The sequence below is a fragment of the Macrobrachium rosenbergii genome, chromosome 6 (genome assembly GCF_040412425.1).
Source record: "Macrobrachium rosenbergii isolate ZJJX-2024 chromosome 6, ASM4041242v1, whole genome shotgun sequence".
Classification (NCBI taxonomy): Eukaryota; Metazoa; Arthropoda; class Malacostraca; order Decapoda; family Palaemonidae; genus Macrobrachium; species Macrobrachium rosenbergii.
Genome location: NC_089746.1, coordinates 2,167,501 through 2,195,000, shown reverse-complemented (window position 1 = coordinate 2,195,000; position 27,500 = coordinate 2,167,501). Strand labels below are relative to the sequence as shown.

Genomic DNA, 27,500 nt, shown 5'->3' with positions numbered 1-27,500 from the left:
AGCAGAAGGATTTCCTCCTGATGAAGGCCACCCTCGCCAAGGCAACATCTTTGGCCCGCCAGGACCCCAACGCTCCCCTCCAGCTGACGACAGATGCCAGCAACATCGCCTTCTTCAGTAGGAGTCTAAAACCCGCCGAGTCCCGCTACAGCACCTTTGACCGGGAACTCTTCGCAATATGCCAGGCGGTACGGCACTTCAAGTTCCCCCTGGAGGGGAAGCCCTTCACAATTTGGACCGACCATGAGGCAGCTGGTCCATGCCTTCATGAAGTTGGGGGACGCATGGTCCTCTAGGTAGCAGCGGCACCTCGCGGCCATCATGGAGTTCACTTGCACCATCAAATACCTCCCCGGCGGGAAGAACCCAGTAGCTGACGCCCTCTCGAGTATCGAGATAAACTCAGTACACCTTGGGATTGACTACGAGGACCTCGCCCACAAACAAGCTGCTGACCCTGAGACCCCAGCCTACCGTACAACCGTCACATTGCTGAAGAGGAAGGACGTACCCTTCGGCTCAGGATTATCAACATCACTGAGCGATGTCAGTACCGGACCCCACCCCCTGGTACCCGCCTCCAGACGTCGGCTGGTCTTCAACGTCATCCATGGCCTATCCCACCCCTCCGGAAGGACAACAACCAGGCTGCTGATGGAGAAGTTCATCTGGCACGGCATACGGAAAGACACGACTGCCTGGGCAAGACAGTGTATGCAATGTCATACAAGCAAAGTAGTACAGTACACCGAATCGGGAGTGGGCGAATTCCCCCAGCCAAAGAGACACTTCGGGCACATCCACATTGACGTGGTGGGTCCTCTTCCCCCATCAGGAGGAGCCAGATACCTTCTGGCAGTTGTTGACCACTCCACCAGGTGGCCCGAAGCTACGCCCATGGAAGAAACTACCTCCAGTGCGTGTGCGGAAGCCCTCCTTTCCAGCTGGATCAGCCGGTTCGGTGTCCCAGACGAGATAACAATAGGCAAGGGACCCGCTTTCCTGTCCAAGCTGTGGACCGCCCTGGCACGCCTAATGTGGACTACTCACCACAGCACCACTGCCTACAACCCCGCAATGGTGGAAAGGTTCCACAGGTCTCTGAGGGCGTCCCTCATGGCTCGTTGCTCCTCCGAAAATTGGAAATACCAGCTGCCCTGGGTCCTCCTTGGGTTGACAACCGCCCCAGAGCCAACTGCGACCCCTCCTCAGCGGAAAAAGTCTATGGGGAGACTCTGGTAGTCCCGGGGGAACTTGTCGCAGAGGACAGGGATGACATAGGGATGCAGAGGCTCCGTGACAGGGTTGGAAAATTCACCCCCTGCCAAAAGGACATTCACCGACAGGACGTCCCCCTTCATGCCCCCTGGGCTATCCTCCACCACCCATGTCTTCATCAGGGACGACGCCGTACTCCCACCCTTAACTACTGTAGACTGTACAGAGGACCTTTCCTTGTACTGGAAATGAACAAGAAGGCATTCCGAATATCCATCCATGGGTGGGAAGACTGGATATCAATAGATCGTCTCAAACCCACATTCCTGAAGGAGGGCAACAGAGGCGGACCCCAAAGCCTCCCGCAGGATGCGTCACCCCCCTTGGACAGCCCCGGGCGCAGGAAGGAGGTGCGGGCATCCCCGGAAAACCCAGAAACCGGACAGGAAGGCACCCCAACAAGCCGCTCCAGGGGACACCAGGGAAGGCGACCACCCTCTCCAGTTGACATTGAGAAAGTGAGTCCTCTTTCGTCATCCCAGCAGATACCTGCTCTGATCAGACGTTACCTCCGTTTTTGGGGGGGAGTATTGTAAAGCCCTGCTCAACGTGTTCTCTATAGAGAACACCCCATTTTCTGCGGTGCCTTCACATCGACCTAGGGTCGTTCAGAATATATATTTATCACCATAATTGTAAATTGTATACTTATTGTCTTTCTAAACAATCATGCTTTATGTACAAATAACGAATTATTTATGTTATGTGTCAGACATTATTGATCACTATGTTTTCTGTATGAACCTGTGCTGATTTTGTAAGAAATTAGTTTGGCCTCAGGTCACCTGTAAATCTTTGTACCCCCAGTCTCTGCGAAGTATGCAGACGTCCGCATCCCGCTTTATAAGCAGCTTGCTTCCTCGATAAACTAGCAATACTTGTCTTTCTGCTCAGTATTTCGCATCTCTCTCACACGATTACTTAGGATTCAACTCCTTTTATGACCTATGCGCCCGAGTTTCTAATGCCCTGGACTCTCACTCGAAAGACTGGACTTCAGTCCCGTGGTGAGTTAGAAATTTATTTCTGTGAAACTTGGTCTCATGTGTTCATTTCCATACACACACACACACACACACACACACACACACACACACACACATATATATATATATATATATATATATATATATATATATATATATATATATATATATATTTCATTTATAGTGTACCCTCGGTCGTGTACTAAATTATTTCATGTCTTCGGGTGTGTAACGTGATTGCTACCCACGATAGATGGGTACTAAAACTATCGATAAACAGAGAGAGAGAGAGAGAGAGAGAGAGAGAGAGAGAGAGAGAGAGATCCGTCACCAACGGTAATAAATAAAAGGAGAAAATGCTAACATTGGTGAAGATGCAGAGAGAGAGAGAGAGAGAGAGAGAGAGAGAGAGAGAGAGAGAGAGAGAGAGAGAGAGAGAGATCAGTTACCAACGATTAATAAAACGAGAAAATGCTAACATTGGTGAAGATGCAGAGAGAGAGAGAGAGAGAGAGAGAGAGAGAGAGAGAGAGAGAGAGAGAGAGAGAGAGAGAGAGATTCACCAACGGTAATTAATAAAACGAGAAAATGCTAACATTGGTGAAGATGCAGCAGAGAGAGAGAGAGAGAGAGAGAGAGAGAGAGAGAGAGAGAGAGAGAGAGAGAGAGAAATCAGTCACAAACAAGGATTAATAAAGCAGGAATGAGTCAACATTGGAGAGAGAGAGAGAGAGAGAGAGAGAGAGAGAGAGAGAGAGAGAGAGAGAGAGAGAGAGAGAGAGGCTATTCAAACTTTTTTGAAGCAAGCCTGCCTATGGAATCAGAATTACAGTGACGCATTAGTTCATTCCATTATTAACTTATTATGAATGAAATGGTTTAATCTGTGCTTTTGGAGTTTTAGATTTTAATGCCACCCCTTATATATATATATATATATATATATATATATATATATATATATATATATATATATATATATATGTATATATAAATAAATTTCTGACTAACATTAGGACCAGAACCCAGGTCTTTCAATTGAAAGGCAAGGGTGCTGCCCACTAGGCCACACAAGTCATAGAAAGAAGCTGGAACCTGAGTGCCACTGCACACAAGGAATTACCTGGGCAAGCTAACTGCTTGCATATCAGCGTGTATGTTTCCCCAACTTCCCGACTCACACTGGTGTGCCAGCAGTTAGCTTGCCCAGGTAATTCCTTGTGTGCAGTGGTGTTCAGGTTCCAACTTCTTTTATGACTTGTGTGGCCTAGCGGGCAGCACCCTTGCCTTTCAATTGAAAGACCTGAGGCTAGCACTCTGCTGCGCCTGCGTTCGAATCTCCGACCGGCCAATGAAGAATTAGAGAAATTTATTTCTGGTGATAGAAGTTCATTTCTTGTTATAGTATGGTTCGGATTCCACAATAAGCTGTAGGTCCCATTGCTAGGCAACCAATTGGTTTTTAGCCACGTAAAATAAATCTAATCCTTCGGGCCAGCCATAGGAGAGCTGTTAATCAGCTCAGTGGTCTGGTTAACTAGGGTACACTTTTCAATCCTGATGTGAGTCAGAAATTTATGTTCCACACATGATTGTTCGTTGATTATTTCTATCTTATTCACTCAGAAGGATAAGTCAAATGAAATATTGTCAATTGGGTCATTGCTGAGTCGGGAAGTTGGGGAAAACATGCTGATATGCAAGCAGTTAGCTTGCCCAGGTAATTCCTTGTGTGCAGTGGCACTCAGGTTCCAACTTCTTTCTATGACTTGTGTGGCCTAGTGGGCAGCGCCCTTGCCTTTCAATTGAAAGACCTGGGTTCAATGCTGATGTGAGTCAGAAATTAATTTCTGTTCCACATGTGACTGTGTGTTGATTATTTCTAATATAAATATATATATATATATATATATATATATATATATATATATATATATATATATATATATATATATATATATATATATATATATATATTGTTACATGTGGGCTTTGGCTAATGAGTTTTTAAATTAATTATTGTAATTTATGTAGCCCAGCTCCACTGAAGACACACGTAAACTGTCAACTGAAGCTAAAAGTTACCCCAAAAAGACAGACAATTACTTAATTGGATTAGGTCGCCAGTCAGAACTACATAGTGAATAGTTGGATTAATTCTGTAACAAATAAATTACATCGAACCCCTTCATTACCCACCTACTCCCAACAAAGAAAAATGTGCTGTGATAGCGAGGGAGATTACATGAACCACTTAGTTGACGTTGGACACAGTTAATTTTCCCTCCTTCATTGAAGAATAACGCAACGGTGCTATTACTCTAGTGGCTACCGTATGCAAGTTTAGTATTGGTAAATGCTATTTCTCTTCCAACCAATGGGGCTCAGGATCCAAGGCTTGCCTGCATTTACTTACACTTGACTTTCCCTAATTCCTACTTACTGCACGGGAATAGCTTATGCAATTTCACTAGGCAATGATCATTATTCATACACTGGACTTCCTAAAAGAAATACTGTTATACCAGGTTCTCTTAAATGGTGGCGGAAGGGGAAAAATGGAAAATAAGTACAGAGGAAGAGTTTCCAGCAATCAAAAATACTTGTCAATTGCAGACTTACTGGTTATGTAGGCTGCTTGCGTAATGCAACTGACAATCAGAATTCTCGAGGAAGGCGTATTGTCGATTCACTTAGTAAAAACAACAGACAGGAAAAGGACAAAGGACAGAGTTGCTCAGAGCACGGATGCATGCTCTTTTCACAACGGTCGGGCTCTCTCTGCCAGCATCAGGTCAGGTCACTGTTGTTTTCATCAGTAACGCTTGTATGTAGCTTCCGGCAGTCTGAAAATTTGACAAAACATTGCCAAATGCATAGAACAGGGAAAAAGGAAGCTTAAGACCACCTTCACTATAGGCGACTTGGTAAAACCCTCCCTGCGAATTAGGTCCCTAATGCTAACCTATCTGCTACTAAAGGACTTTACTTTTTTGAAAAACACAGCCTACCTCCCTGCCCGCATTCTTCTAGCTTCGACAGAGATGCTGTCCTCTCTTTGTTAGAAAATATCCTTACTAAAATGATGCAAGGGGCGAACAGCAGAATATTTATAAATAAATAAATAAATGTATATATATATATATATATATATATATATATATATATATATATATATATATATATATATATATATATATATATATATATATATATATATATATATATATATATATATATATATATATATTGGTTGATGCTGACTCTAAGTACAAACCCGGCACTCGACGGTATATGTACGGCAGAGTTGGCATTAACTTATACTCTCCTGATAGCGTAATGGTCTTGAATGTCGACTGGAAGTTGTTGGAGGGTAACGTCGGGTGTTCGAGTTACTTAGGTATCAATCCATTTATCACTAACAATTCCCCTTTGGTGATATTTCTCAAGTAGAGCGAATTGGACATTAAATGACATTTGTAGCTTAATGTTTGTATATAAAAGGTCATGGTTGATGTGATGATAATTTATATATATATATATATATATATATATATATATATATATATATATATATATATATATATATATATATATATATATATATATATATATATGCATATGCACTAATATGTATATATTGAATATACTGGTCACTTTTTTACCTGATACGTATGTGATTGTAATAGCCACACTGACTTCTTAACTTCTTGAATTCTTCACTTTATGGATACACTTGTTACTACAATGCCTTAGATGTAAGTGTAAGAAATATGAAGTAACTCCGGTGTAAGGTGGTGCAGACTTAGCCTGCATCCCAAGTAATCAGAACAAGGTCATGTTGATGGCTAAAATATCATGTGACATTACTCGGGATGCGTGTTCAGTTTTCACTACCGGTCATCAGAATTACTTCATATATCTTACACTTGCATCTAAGGCTTTGTAGTGACGAGTGACGAGTGTATCCAAAGAGTGTGAATTACACACACACACACACACACACACACATATATATATATATATATATATATATATATATATACACATATATATATATATATATATATATATATATATATATATATATATATATATATATATATATATATATATATATATATATATATATATATATGAGAAAGTTACACACAAAGGAAAGATTGAAACAATGAGATGCTAAGTACTTTCGTCTTATTACCAAGACATGGTCACAGCAACTAAAGATATACAGAGACTAGGGCCTATATATTTGGTGGGTATAAGTCCAAAGGGAATACAAGAAGGTTGGGGGATCACAAAACGGTCAACAGATGAACATCGAAATCTACCTGTTGGTAATCCTCTTTATTTTGTCTTTCAAATCCTTCTGGAACATATGTTTTATTAGAGGGTCAGAGGAAAATAATCCTGAGCTTAAATGAAGGTTATATGCCCAGGTAAACTGAATCATAACAGATTCCAACATGTTCCTGGAAATAGTTTCATTACTCTGGTATTTAATTCTTTACTGGTCTGACCTAAGTAAAATAAATCACAATCCATACAAGGAACTTTGTATGCAATATTGGTATCTTTTCGGGGGCTATTTTTCATAAGCATGTTTTTTTTTATATCATTAAATGTGAAGGATAAATTTGTATTGAACAATTTTAAAAAAGGTTTTACTGCTTCAAATCCCATAAAATGTGGCAACCAGAGGGTGTTTGAGGACACTTTTTTTATTCTTTCCGATTTTTCATAGATTTTCATAGTTTTATGGTAACAGATACCCATAATGTAGGTTGGATAGCATAGATCCCTTCCTATTGTTCTGATGTTTTTGAATTCTTGAAAAGGTTTCCGTTTAATATAAATGTCCAAAAAGGGTAAACATCCATCTTTCTCTAACTCGAGTGTAAATTTAATAGAAGAGAATTGATCATTTAGTTGAGCTAATATGTTATTTACATCCAAATCTTTGGGTATGATGGCTAAAATATCATCAACATAACGGTACCATGTTACAGAAAAATGGAAAATCATTGGGACGTACAGGCGTTCAAAAAATTCCATATATAAATTTGAAAGAACAGGTGAAAGTGGGTTTCCCATTGCCATACCAAAAGTTTGTTTGAAAAATTCCCCGTTGAAAATAAATTTACAATCATATATGCATAATCTTATTCATTCTACGACCTGGCTAATTATTAATGGCAAATCAAGTTTATGCAATTCATCTTTAAGGTATTCCAATACCGAGTCAATGGGCACTTTAGTGAATAAGGAACCTGCATCAAAACTTATTAATCGTGAATCTGGAATGATTGTAATACCTTTGATGTTAAATATATACATATATATTTATATACATATATATATATATATATATATATATATATATATATATATACATATATATATATATATATATATATTATATATGTATGTATATATATAAATATATATATATATATATATATATATATATATATATATATATATATATATATACTGTATATATATATATATATATATATATATACTGTATATATATATATATATATATATATATATATATATATATATATATATATATATATATATATATATATATATATATATATATATATATATAAATAAAGTTTTATCACACTGCCGTGGAATTTGTTATTCATAACTACATAGCTACAAATGCCATCTCATATCTAAGTCACTCTGCTTTGGGTATCTCACCGAAGGGAAATTATAATTAATGAAGGATTCAGTTCCTGGGAGACACGAACGCCCGACGGCTTTCAGCCCCGTCCCTAACAATTAGGCTGTCAAGAGAAGTATAAGTTGGTACCGTCGAGTGCAGGTACTTAGCGTCGACATATATATATATATATATATATATATATATATATATATATATATATATATATATATATATATATATATATATATATATATATATATATATATATATATATAATATATTTATAATATATATATATATATATATATGTATAAAACCCACGCATATGACATTGTGATAATTTTAAGCACTTGTGTTTGTTGGGTGAAGCAATGAGACATAAGAAGTTGTTTGTCATCCTTTCCAGTTATTCAGCTGCTTGATTAAAATATCCCTATTTTTATACTTGTGTATATATATTTACACACATATATATGTATGTATTTTATATGTAAAAGTAAATGTTTGTATGTTTGTATGTACGTTTTCCACTTCAGATGTCAGAACCGTTTGACCGATCTAGACAGAATTTGGTATGTGGCCATGGTATTTAACCTATGGGTTTATAATACCTCAGGTTTCATGTACTCGAGACCATAGAAATATATTATTGAAAATGCTTTTCAGTCACCACAGTAATACCTGATAAAAGAGACAGACAGCACAGTAATATCATATGTGGATAAATGGAAGAGTCAACACAGTAATACCTGGATAAAAGGGACAGACAGTACAGCAATACCTGGTTAAAGGGGACAAGCAGCACAGTAATTACTGGTTAAAGGGGACAAGGAGCACAGTAATACCTGGTTTAAGGGGACAAGCAGCACAGTAATACCTGGTTAAATGGGACAGACAGCATAGTAATACCTGGATAAAAGGGACAGACAGTACAGTAATACCTGGTTAAAGGTGAGAGACAGTACAGTAATGCCTGGTTAACGGTGTCAGATAGCACAGTAAACCTGGATAAAAGGGACAGTCACCACAATGACTGTTGGAAAGGTGAATGTTCTTATGAAAAAAGTAGAACTGTCAGTCGGACTGTCAACACAAACCCCTCCCCCTCTCCCTTCTTCCTTCCCTACACCTTCCCCCTCCCACTCCCTTTTCCTTCCCCTCCACATCCCCTTTCCCTTTTCCCTCCCCCTACACGTAGACTATCATTCAGAGTTTTCCTGGGTAAAGCCGGGTTGGTCAGTTTTATATATATATATATATATATATATATATATATATATATATATATATATATAATTTTATGTATGTATGTATGTACAGGTATGTAATAAACACAAAAGCTTTTGCTTGTTTTCCAATATGCTTCGTCCAGAAGGTGAAAATGTGTAAAATAGCCACGAAGTGAACACGGCAAAATTGTAAACAATAGAAAATGTAAAAGCTTAGAATGAGATTAATTTGCAACTGAACCCTGATTCGGATGCTATGCTGACGAAAGGGGACCCACCTCACATGCCAGGGGACGTTGGCAACAATCAGCCCAAAAGATCTTCCTTCCTTCTCTCCGGAGATGGTTAAGAACTCGGAATCTGCAGTTAGGAAATTCTGTATCAGATGAACAATTCACCAATAATGTATCAACCTGCGAAATATCATGCCGACTTGTTAATTCTTGGTATTTTATATATCTTATTTTAAAACCTATGTTTACGTTTTTGGTTTATTAACTTCCTGGCTACTTTCCACATTTTCATGTTGTAGCTGAAGAGGTATATTGGGAAACAGGCGAAAACTCTCATGTTTGTTGTTATGCATACACCTTCATGCCGCAGATCTTGAAACCTTTACAAAAAGCATGACAGTAGTATGTTAACGACAACGAGCTATTAAAGTCTTCAGGAAAGTCTTACATTCAAATTCCATTCATAAACCGCACGTAGACTTTTGCGGGCAAGGGATCATTACAAGTTGCAGTATTTTCATGCTCAGAAATGCCGGCTTTTGATTATTGCTTTAACAAACATCAAAATTATATATACCCTAGCTTATGACTACCTATCCCGAAAGTTGCTTTTATCGCCCATTTGGCTGGAGTAACAGTCTTCGTTTGCTTCCATTTCCGGACTTTGGAGGTGATAAAAGTCCACATTACGAAAAGTGCAGAAGAGAAGGGAGGCTGGCGCATCAGCTAACAATTGTTCCTCTCTCCTACTTTCTCCCACCATTGTGGTACTTGCTCACTTAGTGTAATGATGAGCAGTTAGAGAGAGAGAGAGAGAGAGAGAGAGAGAGAGAGAGAGAGAGAGAGAGAGAGAGAGAGAGAGAGTATTAAAAATGATGGTCTCAAGCTCCTGCTGAGAGAAATCACGAGTTGACTACCTGAACACCAATTTGGATGGAAATTTCATTTTTTGCTGAGCTCCAAGAGAGAATGGCGGGCGGCCATAACAACCTCTCATCGTTTCTTTTTTGCGCGCTAAAGGCAACAGATGAAAGGAAGTTCGGAGACGTAAAACGTATCTTGATTTCTCATTGACTGGCTTTCGAGTTTCTTTATAACCTGGCAAAAGAAATATCTATTGTACAGCGAAAGAGGAGCCCTATTATCTCGCTCTTATTGGCTTTGCTGGAATATTGAAAGGAAAAGAGGAAACTTCATCTGAAACACTATAGTAGGGCCTTTCCGCTGGGGTTCGTTTGACGTTTTTCAACAATGACTTTAATCTATAGTGGAGAAAAATTCGTTGAACGTGGTTGCAGAACTACTTTTTTCTACTAGAATTGCAATCATTGCAGTATGCAGGTCCTTCCTGATTGCTACTGAGCGACCACTAACGTTTGGAAAGAAAATGTGGCAATGGGGCAACTTGTCCCGAGGAAAGTCACAGTGACACAAGATATTACAAAAAGTTCCGCTCCTGCTGGCTGAATATTGAGTTGTTGCATGTCATCTCTTGCACAATAATAGTGAGAAAATCCATTTAAATAGCATTATTTTTCCCCATTTTTGCATTTATGGAATGACCACATTTTCAAAATTCGTGTCATTTAGACCTGAGAAAGATTGCAGTGAAAATGTTTGCTAGATTTTTAAAAATGTTGCATCATATTTAATATGTTTGGCTACTTTCCCTATCTAAGCCCTTGGCCTTGCAGCATTCTGCTTTTCCAACGAGAGTTCCAGCTTGGCTTGTAATAATAATAATAATAATAATAATAATAATAATAATAATAATAATAATAATAATAATAATAATAATAATGGAGGAACAAATCCACGGTTGTGTATATGTACATATATTTAAAGATAAATCTTTAAATATCTTTAGACACGTACATATATACATAACTGTGGATTTGTTTCTCCATTTCAAGACTCATGCTGCTATGAGTATTTTAATAATAATAATAATAATAATAATAATAATAATAATAATAATAATAATAATAATAATAATAATAATAATAATATTGGATTTTAATGGATCACAAAACCTTCCGACTTCGTCTTGCCACCCTCTAGGCTACCTTCAAAGTTCCAAAATTTGTCATTTGCGAACATCATCAAGGACAACTCCAATTTGAAAGAGTCTTATTGCTCTTTTTTCTGTCTCCACGTAAAGTCATAAACTTCATCCTGATTTTTCACTTAAGTTTGAGGCATATTTTGTGCAGAAACTCTCCTACCAGTGATTACTAGGAACTACTGTTTACTTGTGACTAACTCAGAGTTAATTACTTTTGTTGAAGCATTTATTAACACATCAACGTTCATGTATTATCATAAAGGACGAAGTTCTTAAAATAGAAGACCCTGAACTGTCTGCTTTTGGATTGCAAAACTGAGTCAGAATCCTTTGAAATCCTTCACCTTCCAAGAAGAGATGATGGAACGAAGGCAAAAGTGTGAATCGACTCGCATAAATAACCCGATTTGCAAATAGTACAGAGTTCATATGCTAATGAGTTTACTGCTCCTGTATACTTCCCTTTTGCTGTTCAACCTCTCTAACTGTTACTCTTTAGTACAACCATATAGTTTTCTCCAAGTTCCACCTTTGTATACCTGTTCTACATCTTTATTTTATGGATCTCTTTATCTTGCTGTCCAATCATTCCCAACTCCCTCATTTCATTGTCTTAGCGCTGAATGAATGAGTGGCCAAGTGCTTGGCTTGATAGCTTAGCTCTCAGGAATGAAATAAAAAGAATCTTATTTTTCCACTTTTCAGGTGCGGATATTCGGCTTGTTTTTATAGTTACCATAGCATATATATATTTTACTTTTCTACTACTTGGATGGAAAGACAAAATCGGTCAGAGTTATACATATTTTCCATTTTTCCTATGGTACTTCTGTTTATATATATAATATATATATATATATATATATATATATATATATATATATGTATATATATATATATATATATATATATATATATATATATATATATATATATATATATATATATATATATATATGTGTGTGTGTGTGTGTGTGTGTGTGTGTGTGTGTGTGTGTGTGTGTGTGTGTGTGTGTGTGTGTGTGTGTTTTAAGCATGGATTTTGAGATTATTATTATGTAATTCTTTTGTATCGTTCCCCTAGCTTCGTTTTCTGTTCGAGTTTCGTGAAAACTTTAATTTCTCTTATATTCGAGAACTTTGGAACAATGAGCATTAATTTCTTAAATAAATTGAGTTTGAAGAAATATTTGCGCAATTAGACATTTGTGAAATTTTGAAGATTTTGTAAGGTTTAAAATCATGTAATTACATTTTACGTAAAGGTTTTATGTAATCTGTTTATTTACAATATTTCCAGACTCCTGGAGTTTACTAATATTTATTAAAGTCTACTTGTGGCAGTGCAGTTCGCATTCCCAAATCACAGAGAACTGAGGGCGACCATATATATTAGCGGTAAGGATAATATAATGTTGCAGCTCAAAGTGTTAATTGAAAATAAGGAGCCAATTCTAAGGAAAAGACTCCTGTCAGACTAGATACAAGGTTGAAGCTGGCAGAGGAAGCTGAACTACCTGCAGTGTAAGGGGAATGCAAATTTAAGGAGCACCCTAATTTGCCAGTTAGTGAAGGTTATGTCAGCAAGAAGTAACTGTGCTACGAGATACAGGCTGTGCAAGTGCAGCCTGTATCACAGTGGAACTGAGGACCAAATGACTGATAAGAAATGGTTTTTGCACTCACCAATAGTAGAAGACCTATTTATACAAATGCAATTGCAAAAATTTATGTAAACACTCTGTACTATGTTGAAGAGTTACATGCTATTTGCGTAGATAACCCTATTTACGACCTTATTCTGGGAAAATTCCAGGCATGAATTAAAGCTGAGGTTGAGATGGTCAAGAAAGATGTAGGGACAGAAGATCAAAGGGACAACCCAGAGGAAAGTGATACAGGGATGGATTTGGAAAAGGTTGGTACCGAGACAGGCATTTGTGACCAGAGCCCAAGTCCAGCAAGAGAACCACAGCATCGAACCACTGGTAATAGCATCTAGCATTCCACATTTAGAAGCAGAGCAGCTAAAATAAGACCAGCAGGAGAATACCAGTTTAACCAAGCAGTGGATGATAGTCAAAACTGACACAGAATACAGGACCGTGGTGACAGAACTTTCAAGTTGAAGTTTATTAATGTTGTAAGTTGTGTATTCCATGGAAAGGTGGCTAGAGAAGTGCAGCAAATCCTTGTGCTGGAGATATATCAGGCCAAAGTGAAGAAGATGGCCTATGAGTCTATTGTTGGTAGTCATCTAGGCCCAAAGGAGACTGTTGACTGCATAACCAGCAATTTTCACTGGCCAAGAGTGGTTGTGGATGTCATCAGATTTTGCAGGTCCTGTGGTATTTTCCAGAAGACTGCATCAGTGGCATGTACCAGAAAATACCGTTTAGGCAGATGCAATTCATAGAAGAGCCATTCAGGAGGGCAGCTGTAGCCCTGAGTGGACTTACATCACTAGTGTCAGGAAAGAGCATCACTTACATCGTAATGGTAGTAGATTTGCTATGAGATACCCAGACACAGAAGTACTACCTAAAATAGAAATCAAATGGGTAGCAGAGGCAATACTTGAAGCTTTCAGTGGGGTAGGACTCCTGAGCTACGAAGGTTACTTCAGAGATGATAAAGTGGTGACCTGTCTGGTGGGCCCCAAACTTATAACTGTGTAATCTGATATTCAATGGACTGTGTGAAAAGATCAGTGTTGTGCTGAAATCTATGCTGAAGGTGTGCCAGGAGTCAAAGAGGTGGTTAATTTCATGGACTGCAAGGCTGATATTGGCAGACATCCTGAGATGAGAGGTAACAGCTGTCATCAAAGAAGAGAGATGCTGTGTGCAACTGTCTTTGAGAAGGAAGCCAATGAGGAACAGGTAATCATAGATGAGGGCTGGTTAGAACTTCAACCATAAGGAGGAAGAAGAGATGTTAACAGAGATGTCAATGTTAGTGGTGACTTAAGCAAGCAGCAGAAGCAGATATTGCAGTTGCCGGAGGAGTACCAAGACATCTGAACTAGCAATCCAGGAAAGTCAAATAGATAACATAGCAACTGATCTGGAGAATAAGAATACTGACTAATGTTAGGAGCTATAGTGAAGCAGATGGCAACAGTGACCACCAAGTTGTTATTATCTCACTAAAGGCACATAACAAAAGGTGGCAGAGTGTCTAAGTTTAATTCAGTAAAGCTTCTTATGATGACGTCGAGAAGCTTTTGTATTTGACTGTTGAAATATAATAGCAGCTTTAGAAACCATATCTGAGGAGATGCAATCAATGATGACTGGATTAACACCAGGAATATAATATAAGTCTGCAGGAGAAGGCATACTGAGATTTGGGGTAATACCATGGAAACGCTGGTTATTGGATGGAGAAAAGCAGAAGGTACTTGTCGAAAATTTAAGGGAGGCGATTAATAACAAAAAATAGATTGTGGTAAATCTTCTGTCTAGATAGTTAAGTTAGATGAAGTGCAAGAAGAGGCAAGAGGGAATATCTGTAAAAACTAGCTTACGATGTTGCCAAAGCTGTGTATTGGTTGTAGGGTAGCCCACGGAACTATTAATGAAATATTGATGTGTGGAAATAAAAAGAGGAAAGCCCTACTCTAAATGAGGGATGAGTTATTAATAACATCAAGAAAAGCAGTGCTGTACTTGTATTACTATTCTGTCTCTATCTTCCCTACTGCTCACTAAAACCTCTGTTTTGTTTACATTCACCCTTAAGCCACGCCTCTCTAAAGACTCCTCCTGCCACTCTCCAGCCCTTCTCTGTAGGTCCTCCTCATCTTCAGCAGTAATCACCAGATCATCAGCGTACAACTCCCAAAGCACTTCATTCCTGATCTCTTCACTCAACGCATCCATGACCAGCACAAACAAAAATGGGCTTAATGCTGACCCCTGGTGTAATCCAACAGTAACTTCAAAATTTTCTGGTTCCCCAACTGCTGTTATTACTTTTGTGCTCGTTCTCTGATATATCATCTCTACCAGCCTAACCAACTTTTCTGGGGGTTTCCTCTTCCTCAAACACCAAAACATCTCTTTTCTTGGGATTCTGTCGTATGCTTTCTCCAGGTCTATAAAAGCACAATAAAGCTCCTGGTTTCCCTCTAGCCTCTTTTCCTGAAACTGTCTTACTACGAAAATGGTATCCACCATCCCTCTTCCTCTCATGAATCCATACTACAGTTTTCCGGTCTTTACAATTTCTCTTAATCTCTCATCCAATATCCTCCCTAAAACTTTCAATCCATGATCTGTTAGTTTAATTCCTCTGTAGTTACCACAATCCATGACATCTCCCTTCTGCTTTATATATATACCATTAGGCTCTCCTCCCAGTCCCTTGGCATTTCTTCCTCTTCCCATATAGCTTTTAACAAATCCAGCATCCATTTCTCCCCCTCTGTACCTAGTAATTTGATAATTTCAATTTGGAACTCTGATGGACCTGGTGCTTTACCATTCTTCATTTTACTTAATGCTCTCTTCACTTCTGTATCCTGTATCTCCATCACTGGTCCCCCCACCCTCTGTGCTTTTCCCATTTCCTCTCCCTCATTTTCAGTATTTAAAAGTTGTTCAAAATACTCTCTCCATCTCTTCATCCCTATACAGTATATTTCCATCTCTATCCTTGATGACACCCAATTTACCCAAATCCTGTCTCTGTATTTTCCTCAAGTTTGAAATCTTATAGATATCCTTTTCTCCTCGTGTTCCTAGTCTTTCATTCAACTGCTCTGCTGCCCTTCCAGTAGTCATACCTACCCTCCTTCTCGCATCTCTTTCCTCTTCTTTGTACCGTTCGTCTGCACCCTGTGCATGCCTTACTTTCCAGTCCTTAAATGCTTTTGATTTTCTTTTGATTGATTCTTGCACCTCTCCATTCCACTTTTTTCCTCTCGACACTCCATATCCGCCGGTTCTTCCCACCAGTTCCTCTGCTTCCCCCATACATATTTTTCTTATGTCTGCCCACATATTTTCAACTCTGTTACCCTGTCCAACTTCTATGTTCCCCCTTTCCTGCTATCTCTCTCTCACAGTCCTCCTAAAATGCTCCCCATTTTCTCCTTTAAGTTCCCAAATCTTAATTCTAGATCTCCTCTTTCTCTTTTTGGGGTTCCTCCCTCTCATTTTCAAATCCATCACCACCAACCTATGTTGTTTAACACATGCTTCTCCCAAGATCACTTTGCAGTTCGTCACATTGCTTTTGTCGACTCTTCTAACTAGGATGTACTCTATTTGGCTTTGCATTCCTCCACTTTCCATTATTCATAGGGGCTAATTTATCAAGTAGATTAATGGACATCTCGAGGGCATTAATTTAAAGGATTGATTGACAGATGAGTTTCGGTTGAGATGATTGGTTAGAACATGTATGTGATTAAGTGTGTATTAATGGACATCTGCATATCTCTTAAAGGACATTTCAGGTGCTAAGTTACTAAGGATGTCATTTTAAGAAGGTTTAGTGAGATAAAAGAGTCCATCAAGATCAAAAGTAGGAGAGCAGAGTGCAGAATTGTTTTATGCAAAAAATATTACCTTGATAAAGTTTGTAATAAAAGACATACAAAATAGGAGAAGTGCAAAGTTTTACTGAAAAATATTACCTTGATAAAGCTGTGGCAAAGTGTTTTACAATTCTGCTGAATGACAATTATGTCTCACTTTACGAATATTTTAAAATGCAGGAAAAAATAAACATCACTGGACAGGTTTTTAGTGAGAAAGAAACACAATGAACCTCAAGAAGAAACCAGCAGTAAGAGATAAAACAGAAAAAATCCTCAGAAGTATAATTGCCTGCCATTTTTATGGAAGGGGTTGCCCCTCCAAACAATAACATCTCTCCTCCTCTTCACTTCCTCACCACCTGACACATACGACATCGACTCTCCCGGTTACAGGTAAAGTGAGAACAAATTTACATTCATTTAATCTATTTACTTTGTTTATATTTTGTGTAATTTGTGCATGCTAGGCTTGTTAAATTCGAGATAAGATGCTTTTATTTGTTATATTTTCAGAGGTCTGGCACAGATTAATCCAATTCCCATTGTTTCTTTTGAAAAAATTAACTTAGTTTAAGGACAGTTCAGCTACAGGACAGCTTTCTGGATCGAATTAAGTCCGTTAACTAAGGCGTGACCATATATCCAAAGCTGAAGAGGATCTGAATGCACTACTGAATTAATTTACAGTTTTTGCATTGGAATCAGTGATAAAAAACTTTGGAATCAGTGATGAAAAAAACGTAGGAGTTGGAAAATATTGGTCTGGAATCACAGCAAAGATGATTTTAGCTGAAAATGAAATGATGCGTCATATATTTGACTGTTTTGCAGAATATGAACTGAGGAAACTAAACCTCATATTTGGGAATTCGAAGTCGTAGTTAAGGCACCAAAGCACTCAAAGAAAGGTGACCTGCCTGAATGTGGTACCTTTAGAGGCACTGACTCATGCAGTTATTTTTTAAAAATATTTAGTATACTCATTCTCAATACTGGAGGAAGAAATGGATAAAATGCTGGTCTTAGAAAGGGCAGGAGTTACACATATGACATATTTGAGATGATATATATTGTGCAGTAATGTATGGAATTTAAAAAATACTAATTTGATGGCTTTTGCTGACACCAAGAAGTCATTTGACAGTGTACACAGACTTTTTTGGAAGGTCTTCCATCAGTATGGTATTCTATTAAGTATTCGAAGCCAGTTTAAATTATCCATGAACGAAGTACATGTAATATTGATTAAGTCTTGCCATATGACTTTGCAGTAAACAGTAGGGTGCTACAAAGGAGTGTTATGTGGCTTTAGCTGTTTGCCCTTCTCATAGATTTTATAATGAAACAGTGGTTGGAGATGTTAGACTAGGTTTAGCTTGGAATATATTAGAAACTTAAGAGACTCAGAATATGCAGATGATGCTGTTTTAAACAGTAAGAGACCACAATATTTACAAAGCTTGCTTAATAGAATGAATTATACATCTAGGGTGATACGGCTCAAGATAAGTCTTAGAAAACCAAAGTTAATGAGGACAGAGTATGCAAAAAGGGAAGAAATGACTTTAATGGAGAAAGGTTTAATGAGGTTGAATCTTGTGAATACTTAGGAAAAATGTTATGCAAGACAGGTTCTCTTCAGATTGGAAGGTAATCTAACATACTTTAGTGTGGTAAAGTCTATACTGGTATGCGGACATAAATCATGGTATGATAATGAAACTGTATTAAAAATTTGATGATTTAAGCATAAAGATTTAAGAAGCATACTAGAAGTCAGATGGCTGGATAGGGCTAGAAATAATACCATGAGGAAACTATGCATGCTTCATGAGATAATGATTGAGAAATAGAGATGGTTTGGAAACATCCTTTGCACTACTCTGCATCTGGGGAGAATAGTACGTGATAGCATCAGGTGGTCTACTCTGGACACCAGGAGAGTTGGAAGACCCAGACCTACTTACATGAGAACCATAAGACACGAGGGTGGCGATGAATGGAGATTTGTGGTAATGAAAACAATGGAAAGACCAAAGTGGTGGAATTTCACTGGGGCCACTTACGTCATCTGCCATCAGAAGCCATGATGATGTAAATACATATACTTACGTACTTACATACATACATACATCAAGGCACTTGGTTAAAGTTTAGGTGAAGAGGTCCCTTGACCAGCCTGCCACCTATCATTGTGGAAAGGTATTTTGAGGGTATTCTCCAACAGAAGTTTGTTTTTATGTTCTCACGGTTCTTGCAGCTGTTATAACGAGTGGTTGGAGGGGATATGAGGTGACAAGATGGAAAAAGAATTTTTAAGCAGCAGTATGCCCCTGATATCCCTCTTTGTAACTTACTGGTTGGAAGTCATGCTTGGTCTTGGGAGTCGACACATTTCCATTGTTATGGAGAGTATACGGGCTTTGCTATATGCTGTCTTCTCAGTCAAGAGTTTTGTTGAAGCGCCATCTTGCCTATCACGAGCTTTAATGTGGTACTGCCTCACCAGCAACGATTGACTTGGTGGCTGCCAAGTGTGAAGGAGCACCTCAGTATTATTGTGCTTGCAGTTCCAGAATAATCTGGTAAGAGTCCTCTGAGTTTGCTGTTATAGTCGTCAAGGTGGAACAATGAGTGCCAGGAGAGCTATGTATCAGGAATCCTGACGAGTTAATTGGAGGAACTATAGTGTCTACCAAGTTGTCTCGTCCAAATGAGGGTAACTGATGGCAGATGTGTGCACAGTTCCCTCTTAGCAAATTACTGTATTGGTTTCTTGGTAGGATTAAGTTTTCGTCCTTTCTTCTTCTCCTCTCTTCTACTATCATGTAATTGTATATGTAGGTGTATGCATACAATAAATAAACCTGCATGAAGCAAGAATATGTATGCTGAATGACGGAACTCTGTCGTTACTCAAACTATGACCAGTTTATGATGTTAAATACTTCTGATCATGCTTGAGAGAGAGGGAGAGACTCGGGGTGCAGGGGCAGAGAGGTTAAGGCGCGAAGTACAGTGAAGATTATATGTTGTTCTCTCTCAAAACTTGGAAAAACTCCTTTAGACATTAGTGCACTCTTATAACCACTAGACTTTAGCAAAACCAAGACTCCGTAGCAGCTATCTTGGGTGGAAAGTGTAAAACCTTAAGGCATAATATTTAACTAACATTCATTCTTATTCTTCATTTGCCCAATGCCCACCACTCCTCCTAAGTGAAAGCAACCTTGTGTTCCCGCGGAAGAGAATTCCATGTAAGAATTAGAAGAGAACCCACACATCGATCGTCCATTGCTATCTTAGATTTGTTAACTCTTACAGAGTTAGCAGAAATTTTGGTGTTAGGTGTGGAGTGCTTTCTACTACAAGATACTTCCTGCTACAAGAAGTGAGTTTACTTAGTGGTGGCATACCAGGAAACCTTCTAGTTCAAGATGTGCATGATGAGACTTTCTACTTCAAGACGTGAATGATGAATATGTTTGCCTTCAAGTTAGCCTATTATGTCTGCGAAGAGACTAGTGGCGATGAACTCTGAACTTTACCTTTGAGATATGAACAGATATTATCCAGCCTTTAACGGCACTAGTAAAGAATCGTGCCGATATGAGAGAGAGAGAGAGAGAGAGAGAGAGAGAGAGAGAGAGAGAGAGAGAGAGAGAGAGAGAGAGAGAGAGAGGAGACATTTTTCAAGATAAAGGAAGGCCCAACAAGCAAGAAAGGCAGACAACGACGTAACCCCACGCAAGAATTTAAGAAGAATTCATAAGGAATCAAGAAAAGGGTTTTGAAGAACGGAAAAGGACAACAACGCGACTCGGGAAACAACAATGAGACTCCAGGTGAGAACCAACGCAGTTGAGAACCAGTTTGACTCGATAAATGTAAGAATACATATGTGAAGACAGGTACACACGAATACATACACATAATTACACACCCTCAAATATTTATAAATTAAGTCAAGATGTTTATCTTGCGGAACAAATTTACTCCACCTAAGTTAGTTGGAATAACACAAACTGATATTTTCTTTTCTATAACTATACCCTTTTATTTATTGAACGTTACTAACTATTTTACTAACTGGTTGTGACGAATTTAGTTTGTGATATTTTTTGTTCTTTTACTGCATTTCATTTTAAAATCTTCATTTTGCTCCAGGGATGTTAAGAAAATTCTGGATAATCTTGATAGCTGGGGTAGAGTCCTGATGGTTTCTTCCCTTTATTTTTTGAAAAAGTTTCTAGTGTGTTGTCTACCAAGATTACTAGATTCTATAGATTTGTATGTCCACGTAGTATCTTTGTGGATGAGAGCAAGCTTAGTAATTCAGTGCCTATTCCAAATAGTGGCATATCTGCAGACTGCAGTAACTACAGGCCAATCTCTACTCTCCCTTTGCTCTCCAAAGTTGCTGAAAAACTTATTTTTAAGCCACTATATAATTATGTGAATGTAAAGGATTGTTAGCTGATAGTCAATATGCATACAGGAAGAAAGTTAACCCTAGAATGGTAACCTGGGAGATATTCACCCAACTGAATCTGGCAATGACGTAGTAGTACAAGGGGTTGGGGAGGACTCCAGTGGCTCAATACCTTCAGTGCCTTATCTGACTTGGTTGGTGAGGTGTGTGGTCCCGCTCTCGGCTGGTTTTTGGCTAGAACGCATTTGGGAGAATTTCTCCCAGGGTTACTGTGCCATTATGTTGTACACACGGGTGGAATTCTCCCAGTGTTACTATTATTGTATTATTTTGTAAACCCTTGCCTAATATTTTTTTTCTTTTCAGGCAAGATTTAGTGAATAAAAGTTAGTGAATTATAAAGAAAAGGCATACACAGATGAAGAACTGTCTGAACTTATGAACACAACTAGGAGCTCTCTCAGTAATTTGTGCAGATAGAAGTGGTTGTGAAAGTGATAATGATGAAATTGATGAACTTGAATGTGACATATTATTTTGTAAACCCTTGCATAATATTTTTTCTTTTCAGGCAAGATTTAGTGAATAAAAGTGAGTGAATTATAAAGAATAAGCCATGACCAGCAAAAAGGCATACACAAATGAAGAACTGTCTGAACTTATGAACACAACTGGGGCTCTCTCAGAAATTTGTGAAGATAGTGGTTCTGAAAGTGATAATGATGAAATTGATGAACTTGAATGTGACCTGTTATATGATAGTGATGAAAACCAAGAATATTTACCTGAACCAGGAGATGAGAGTTCTGATGAGGAAGAAGATGACGTGATGATGAGCATGAAGAAGAAAAGAGGAAAAGGGTAGCCTCTACACCAGTCAAACGCCCCCGTCGTACCTCTGTTGGCCATTTCTCTATCCCCAATTCCTACCGACGTCCCCACACCTATCGCTTCTACCTCAGCTACTCCTGCTGCCACTGATAGGGGAAGAAGGCGCTAGCGTGATATTCCGCCCATCGTCACATTCAAGACTACAACGATTGCCACCCCTAGTAAGTTTAGGTGGAGTTGTCGCCGCAGACCCCAAGTAACGTAAGGACTCCCACAAGGAACATCGTGAGCGCCTTTACCCTGGCCCAACTCCAGGGGCGGCAAGGAAAGTGTACCAGAGGAAGCTTTCAGTTTATTTTCAATGATGATCTCATCCAAGTGATTGTGACGTGGACTAACAAGGCCATTGATACATTTGCTCAACTATAAAAGAAGATCAGCCACTTTTGCTCCCACTGTGCCATTAGAAGTCAAAGCATTGCTGGGTGTACTTATCATCAGTGCCCAGAAGTGCGATGAACACATCCCCACCAGTGAAAATGTGGAGCGTGGATACAGGTTGTGGTCTATACCGTGTGGCAATGTCCGAGGCTCGGTTCAGGTTCCTTATTCGGTGTCTAAGATTTGACGACCCACAAACGCGACAGGTTGAGAGGTTGACAAGTTTGCTGCTGAGGGAAATATGGGACATTTTTATTGAGAGATGTGGCAAACTGTATGTCCCCCATGAAAACCTCACTGTTGATGAGCAGCTACTGGGATTCAGGGGCCGCTGCCCCCTTCCGTATGTACATTCCCAACAAGCCGGCCAAGTATGGAATCAAGCTCGTTCTCATCAATGATAGCAAGTCCAAGTACTTGGTTGGTGGCATCCCATACTTGGGGAAGCAGGGGACTCAACCAAAGGGCGGCCTTACACTCGGCCATCAGTTTACCCGAGCTAACGAGGCCTTACCATGGAACACAGGAACGTCACAACTGACAACTGGTTTACCTCTGTTCCCCCTGGTATCAGATCTCCTAAATAACTGTGGCATGACTCTTGTTGGCACAGTGCGCGCCAACAAGAAGGAGATACCGAAGGAGATGACGGACAAAGCTACAGAGAGAGCGTGGATCAAGTGCCTTCCTGTACACAAAGGAAATGACTCTGGTGTCATATGTGTCTGATACATCCAAGACAACAAAGAAACTAGTGTTGCTCTGTCATCTCAGCACACTCAGCCCAACATTGGCACTAAAGGAAAACCGGAGATCATTGAATTCTACAATTCAACAAAAGGAGGCGTTATATCGTTTGACCAGATGTGTTCGGGAATTCCTGTTCACAAAACAAGACGTTAGCCACTCTGTACTTTTTATGGAATGGTGAATGCTGCCAATGTAAACTCTTACATTTTATACAAGGAGAATATGGAAAGAGGGGCAACAGAAAGAGTCATATCACGCCAGAAATTCATGCTGCAGCTCGGGAAGGCCCTAATCACCCCATGGGCCACGTCACGGCTGGATTTACCCTTGCCCCGATCCTTGCAGTCCTGATCACCACTGTCTGCAATGTACCATCACCAGGCAGTGCTGCAGGATCACCAGGGACATCTTTCTCAGCCAGCAGCGGTGCATTGGTGCGCTGTTGTGAGTGCCGGTCAAGTCCGATAGGAAGACGCGTCACAGATGCAACAAGTGCGTCAAGCCGATGTGTCTCGGCATCTGTATCCAGTCTGTGGTGACTGTATCTAACAGGTGAGTGTATATATAGTACTGTATGTGTTTCATTGATGTACTTTGAGTCATTTGAAGCATAATTTGCCATACTGCAAGTGTTGAATAGAAAAAAATTAATTTGGTATGTACTGAAAAATTTACCATTTTTGTCTGTCTCCCATACAGATTGTATAATGAGCTTGGGAGATGGATTCAGCCAGTACGTAGTCCCATGACAGTAGAGAGTTCTACACCAACAAAAAACAAAATTCGGAAATCATTTTTTTTTTTTGTCAATTTAATTAGTAAAGTACTCCAAGAAAAGTCTATTTTTTTTCTGTATTTTTGAAAAAAAAATAAAAATATGATTTACAGGAGGATTTCATTTATAATAGCCTCAATAAGAGAGAAGGAGTTATATTTCATTCGTATGTGTTCCAAATAACAAGATTTTCAGGATAAGTATTTTATTTTAATTATTTAATTGCAGGTGAAATTCACCCAGGGTTACCTTTCATGTTACGGAAATGGAGGGTTACCGTTCTAGGGTTAAGTACCTGCGATGTTCTTTTAGACTTGACATGCCATTTGCAGGGAGAACCTTGATAGGGGTTTTGAGTGTGGAGTAATTCAAATAGATTTTAGTGCTACTTTCGATTTAGTAAATCACAAGGCACTTATTTATAAACTTCAGAATCTTTACAGGTAGGTCGCAGTGAATTGCTATGGATGGGATCTTTAGTGAACCAAGACCTGTTGTATCTGGAGTTCCACAGGGCGGTGTTCTTGGTCCACGGTTATTTTTAATGTATTCAAGTGATATGGTTGTTGGCCTGGGAAACAAGATTGTTCAGTATGCCGATGATGCAACACTTGTGGGTGTAGTAAAGTCTTCACTTATGGGAAATGAAGCTGCCCTCAGCCTTAATCGGGACATGGACTGGATCAGGGAATGGTGTAGTCGGTGGGGTATGAGGCTGAACTCCAGTAAAACGAAAACACTACTGATTAGCAGATCTCGTACAGATTTCCCACCCCATCCTCCTCTTCAGGTGGATGGAACTTTGCTGAATGAGTCTGTAGCTTTAATTATTCTAGGTGTAACTTTCGACCACATTTAACTTTTGAGAAACATCTAATGAAAGTTTCAGCAAATGCCGCACGAAAGTTATGTATTGTTCGTAAGACCTCATATATTTATAACAGTGATGGATGTCCAATTCTGCCAGAGATTTCTCTCTTTTAGATAGTGTGGTTCTTGATGGTTGTTTCTGTTTCCTAGTAGTAGCAGTTTGTCACTTTTTCATAAGTTGTATTCCAACAGCAATCTTTCACAATCACAACTGATCCCTGGTCCCCTTTATCTGCCGAGAGCAACCTGATTCGCTGAACAGCAGCACCAATATGCAGTAGATGTGCCTCCCTCTCGAACTTGAGTTCCAGCGGTCCTTTATTCCTCGCACCTTTGTGCTGTGAAACGACCTCCCAGAGGATGTCGTGCAACTGGAACTTCGGAAGTTCAAGAGCAAATGCAGTACATTGCTACCCTAATACTATTCTTTCGCATTTTAATACATTTTTATCTGTTTATCGATTTGTTAATTCATTTATTTTTTTTAATAAGTGGGATCTCTTCTTTCTGTATTTTCCTTTACTTCCTCTTACTTCTTCCTAATGGACACCATATTCTTTGGAAGCTTGAATTTCAAGTCATTGGCCCCTGTGGGCTTGTTCCAAATGAATAGGTTTCATCTACTGAATGATAATAATGATAATATTAGATATAAAAGCCAGCGTAAGAGATCCCAACAAGCTTCAATTGAGCTAAGAGCAAAAGAAGAATCGCTGACACGAACGTTTGAGACATTTGCTAAGGAAACCCAAACTTGTATCCAAACAACCAATTTAATTTTTACCATAATGAATATTAAATTAGAGGCAAGGAAAAAGGTGATGAATTGAAGGCCTTTGTCAACAGCCTAGTTACCCCTTCTCAAGGAAAAGTCTGCAAATCTGTTGCCATTGAAAAGCTTAAAGGAAATAATGGTGGAAGCCAAACTGAAGTTTAACAAGTTTCCTCTCTTTCCCATTGAGCTAACTCACTCTGTCATTTCCTTAAAACTACCCTTACTAATGAAAGCTTGCTAATCACAGTTCCTATTAATACTAAAAAGTCTTTGAAAATCATTCATTTATTCCCTTTCTACATGTGTTACTAATCATACCCTAATACTACAGTAGATACTAAATACACGGAGCCTTTACTTCAAGAAGACACACTCACACTGAGGAAAAAAAGAAAAACTTGCAATATGTCCTACCCATTTTAATCACGCCATTTGTGATGCTAACGACTTAAACATAACACATCAATCATTGCTGCAAGATCAGGATTTTTGATTGTGCAACTATAAAGAAGTCGACCTAACACAAACAACAATCATCAGCATGGAAGACAATATTGATATTTTTAAGCCAGAAAGGACCAGCTTCAAGGTACGATGTGTAAGCGTCACCAACTTGAATGAATGCAACCTCCAGACACATCTTGGATGTGATGTCACATCAAAGGGTATTTACATTCCAAGTGACCAGATCAAGATAATACCAAATAAGAAAAGGACAGTTTATATGAATTTTAACATACCCAAATTTTTTATTCTAGCATACAAAAAAAAGAAAAGGACGGTAAGATTAAAGAAGTAATGCATTATTTAACATTTGTGTTACTTCCAATAACGTTACCAGTCATCGCCATGATCACCAGACTTGTCTGTTAACAAAAGAAGAACTTCACCGGAAATAGGTGAAGCGTGTGATCCACGTAGCAGGTTGGTTTCATGGAATTCTACCTTCAGCTAGGACTGCAGACTAAGTCAAAATCCTGTAACTTGGACAGTTGCATGTCATTTACATTTGTTGATGTATTCATTTATCACTTACTTTTGATACAAGGACTTTTATAATTTAAAGTCTTGTTTGTATTCATTTGTCATTTGCTTTTGATACAAGTACTTTCATGAACTGAAGTCTACGTCTTGTCTCTATTAACTTTCATGATCCAGTGTTCTAGTAATATTTGTTCTTATATGCAGGTTTGTAGGAGTCTTGTAGTTAACTACTTAAGTTCAGCTTAGTAAGCAATGCCAGAGTCAGCTGGGACTGTAACGGGGACCCTAGGTATCGAGAGTGTGCATGGTTTTCGACGACACTTGGCAGTGATGAGAGTCATTTGAACGACATTTCCGTAAATTAGAGAGATGCTGATGATTGCTTATTTTCGAGACCATAAAAGGGATCCTGGGAAAGAGAGTGATCTTGTGATGAGTGTGCAGTTAGTTAATGGCAGTTATTTAAGAAATGCTTAGACAATTGCAGTGATTTGAGAAATGCTTAGACGACATTACTGGCCCGTCAGTAGCTTTATCCTTCGAACAACAATTGACGGTGATTAGAGAAAAGCTTAGTTGATCTCACTGACCTGAGAGAAGGATGTTCTTAATCTTAAGCTAAC

The 27,500-nt window shown here is 38.8% G+C and overlaps 1 protein-coding gene and 1 pseudogene across 1 annotated transcript in view; one reads left to right on the top strand and one right to left on the bottom strand.

Moving 5' to 3' along the window:
• The window catches only part of LOC136839111 (uncharacterized), a 71,315-nt gene that overhangs the window by 35,571 nt on the left and 8,244 nt on the right, over positions 1 to 27,500 (bottom strand). The window lies entirely within an intron of this gene.
• On the top strand, positions 21,812 to 24,120 carry LOC136839715 (piggyBac transposable element-derived protein 4-like; annotated as a pseudogene).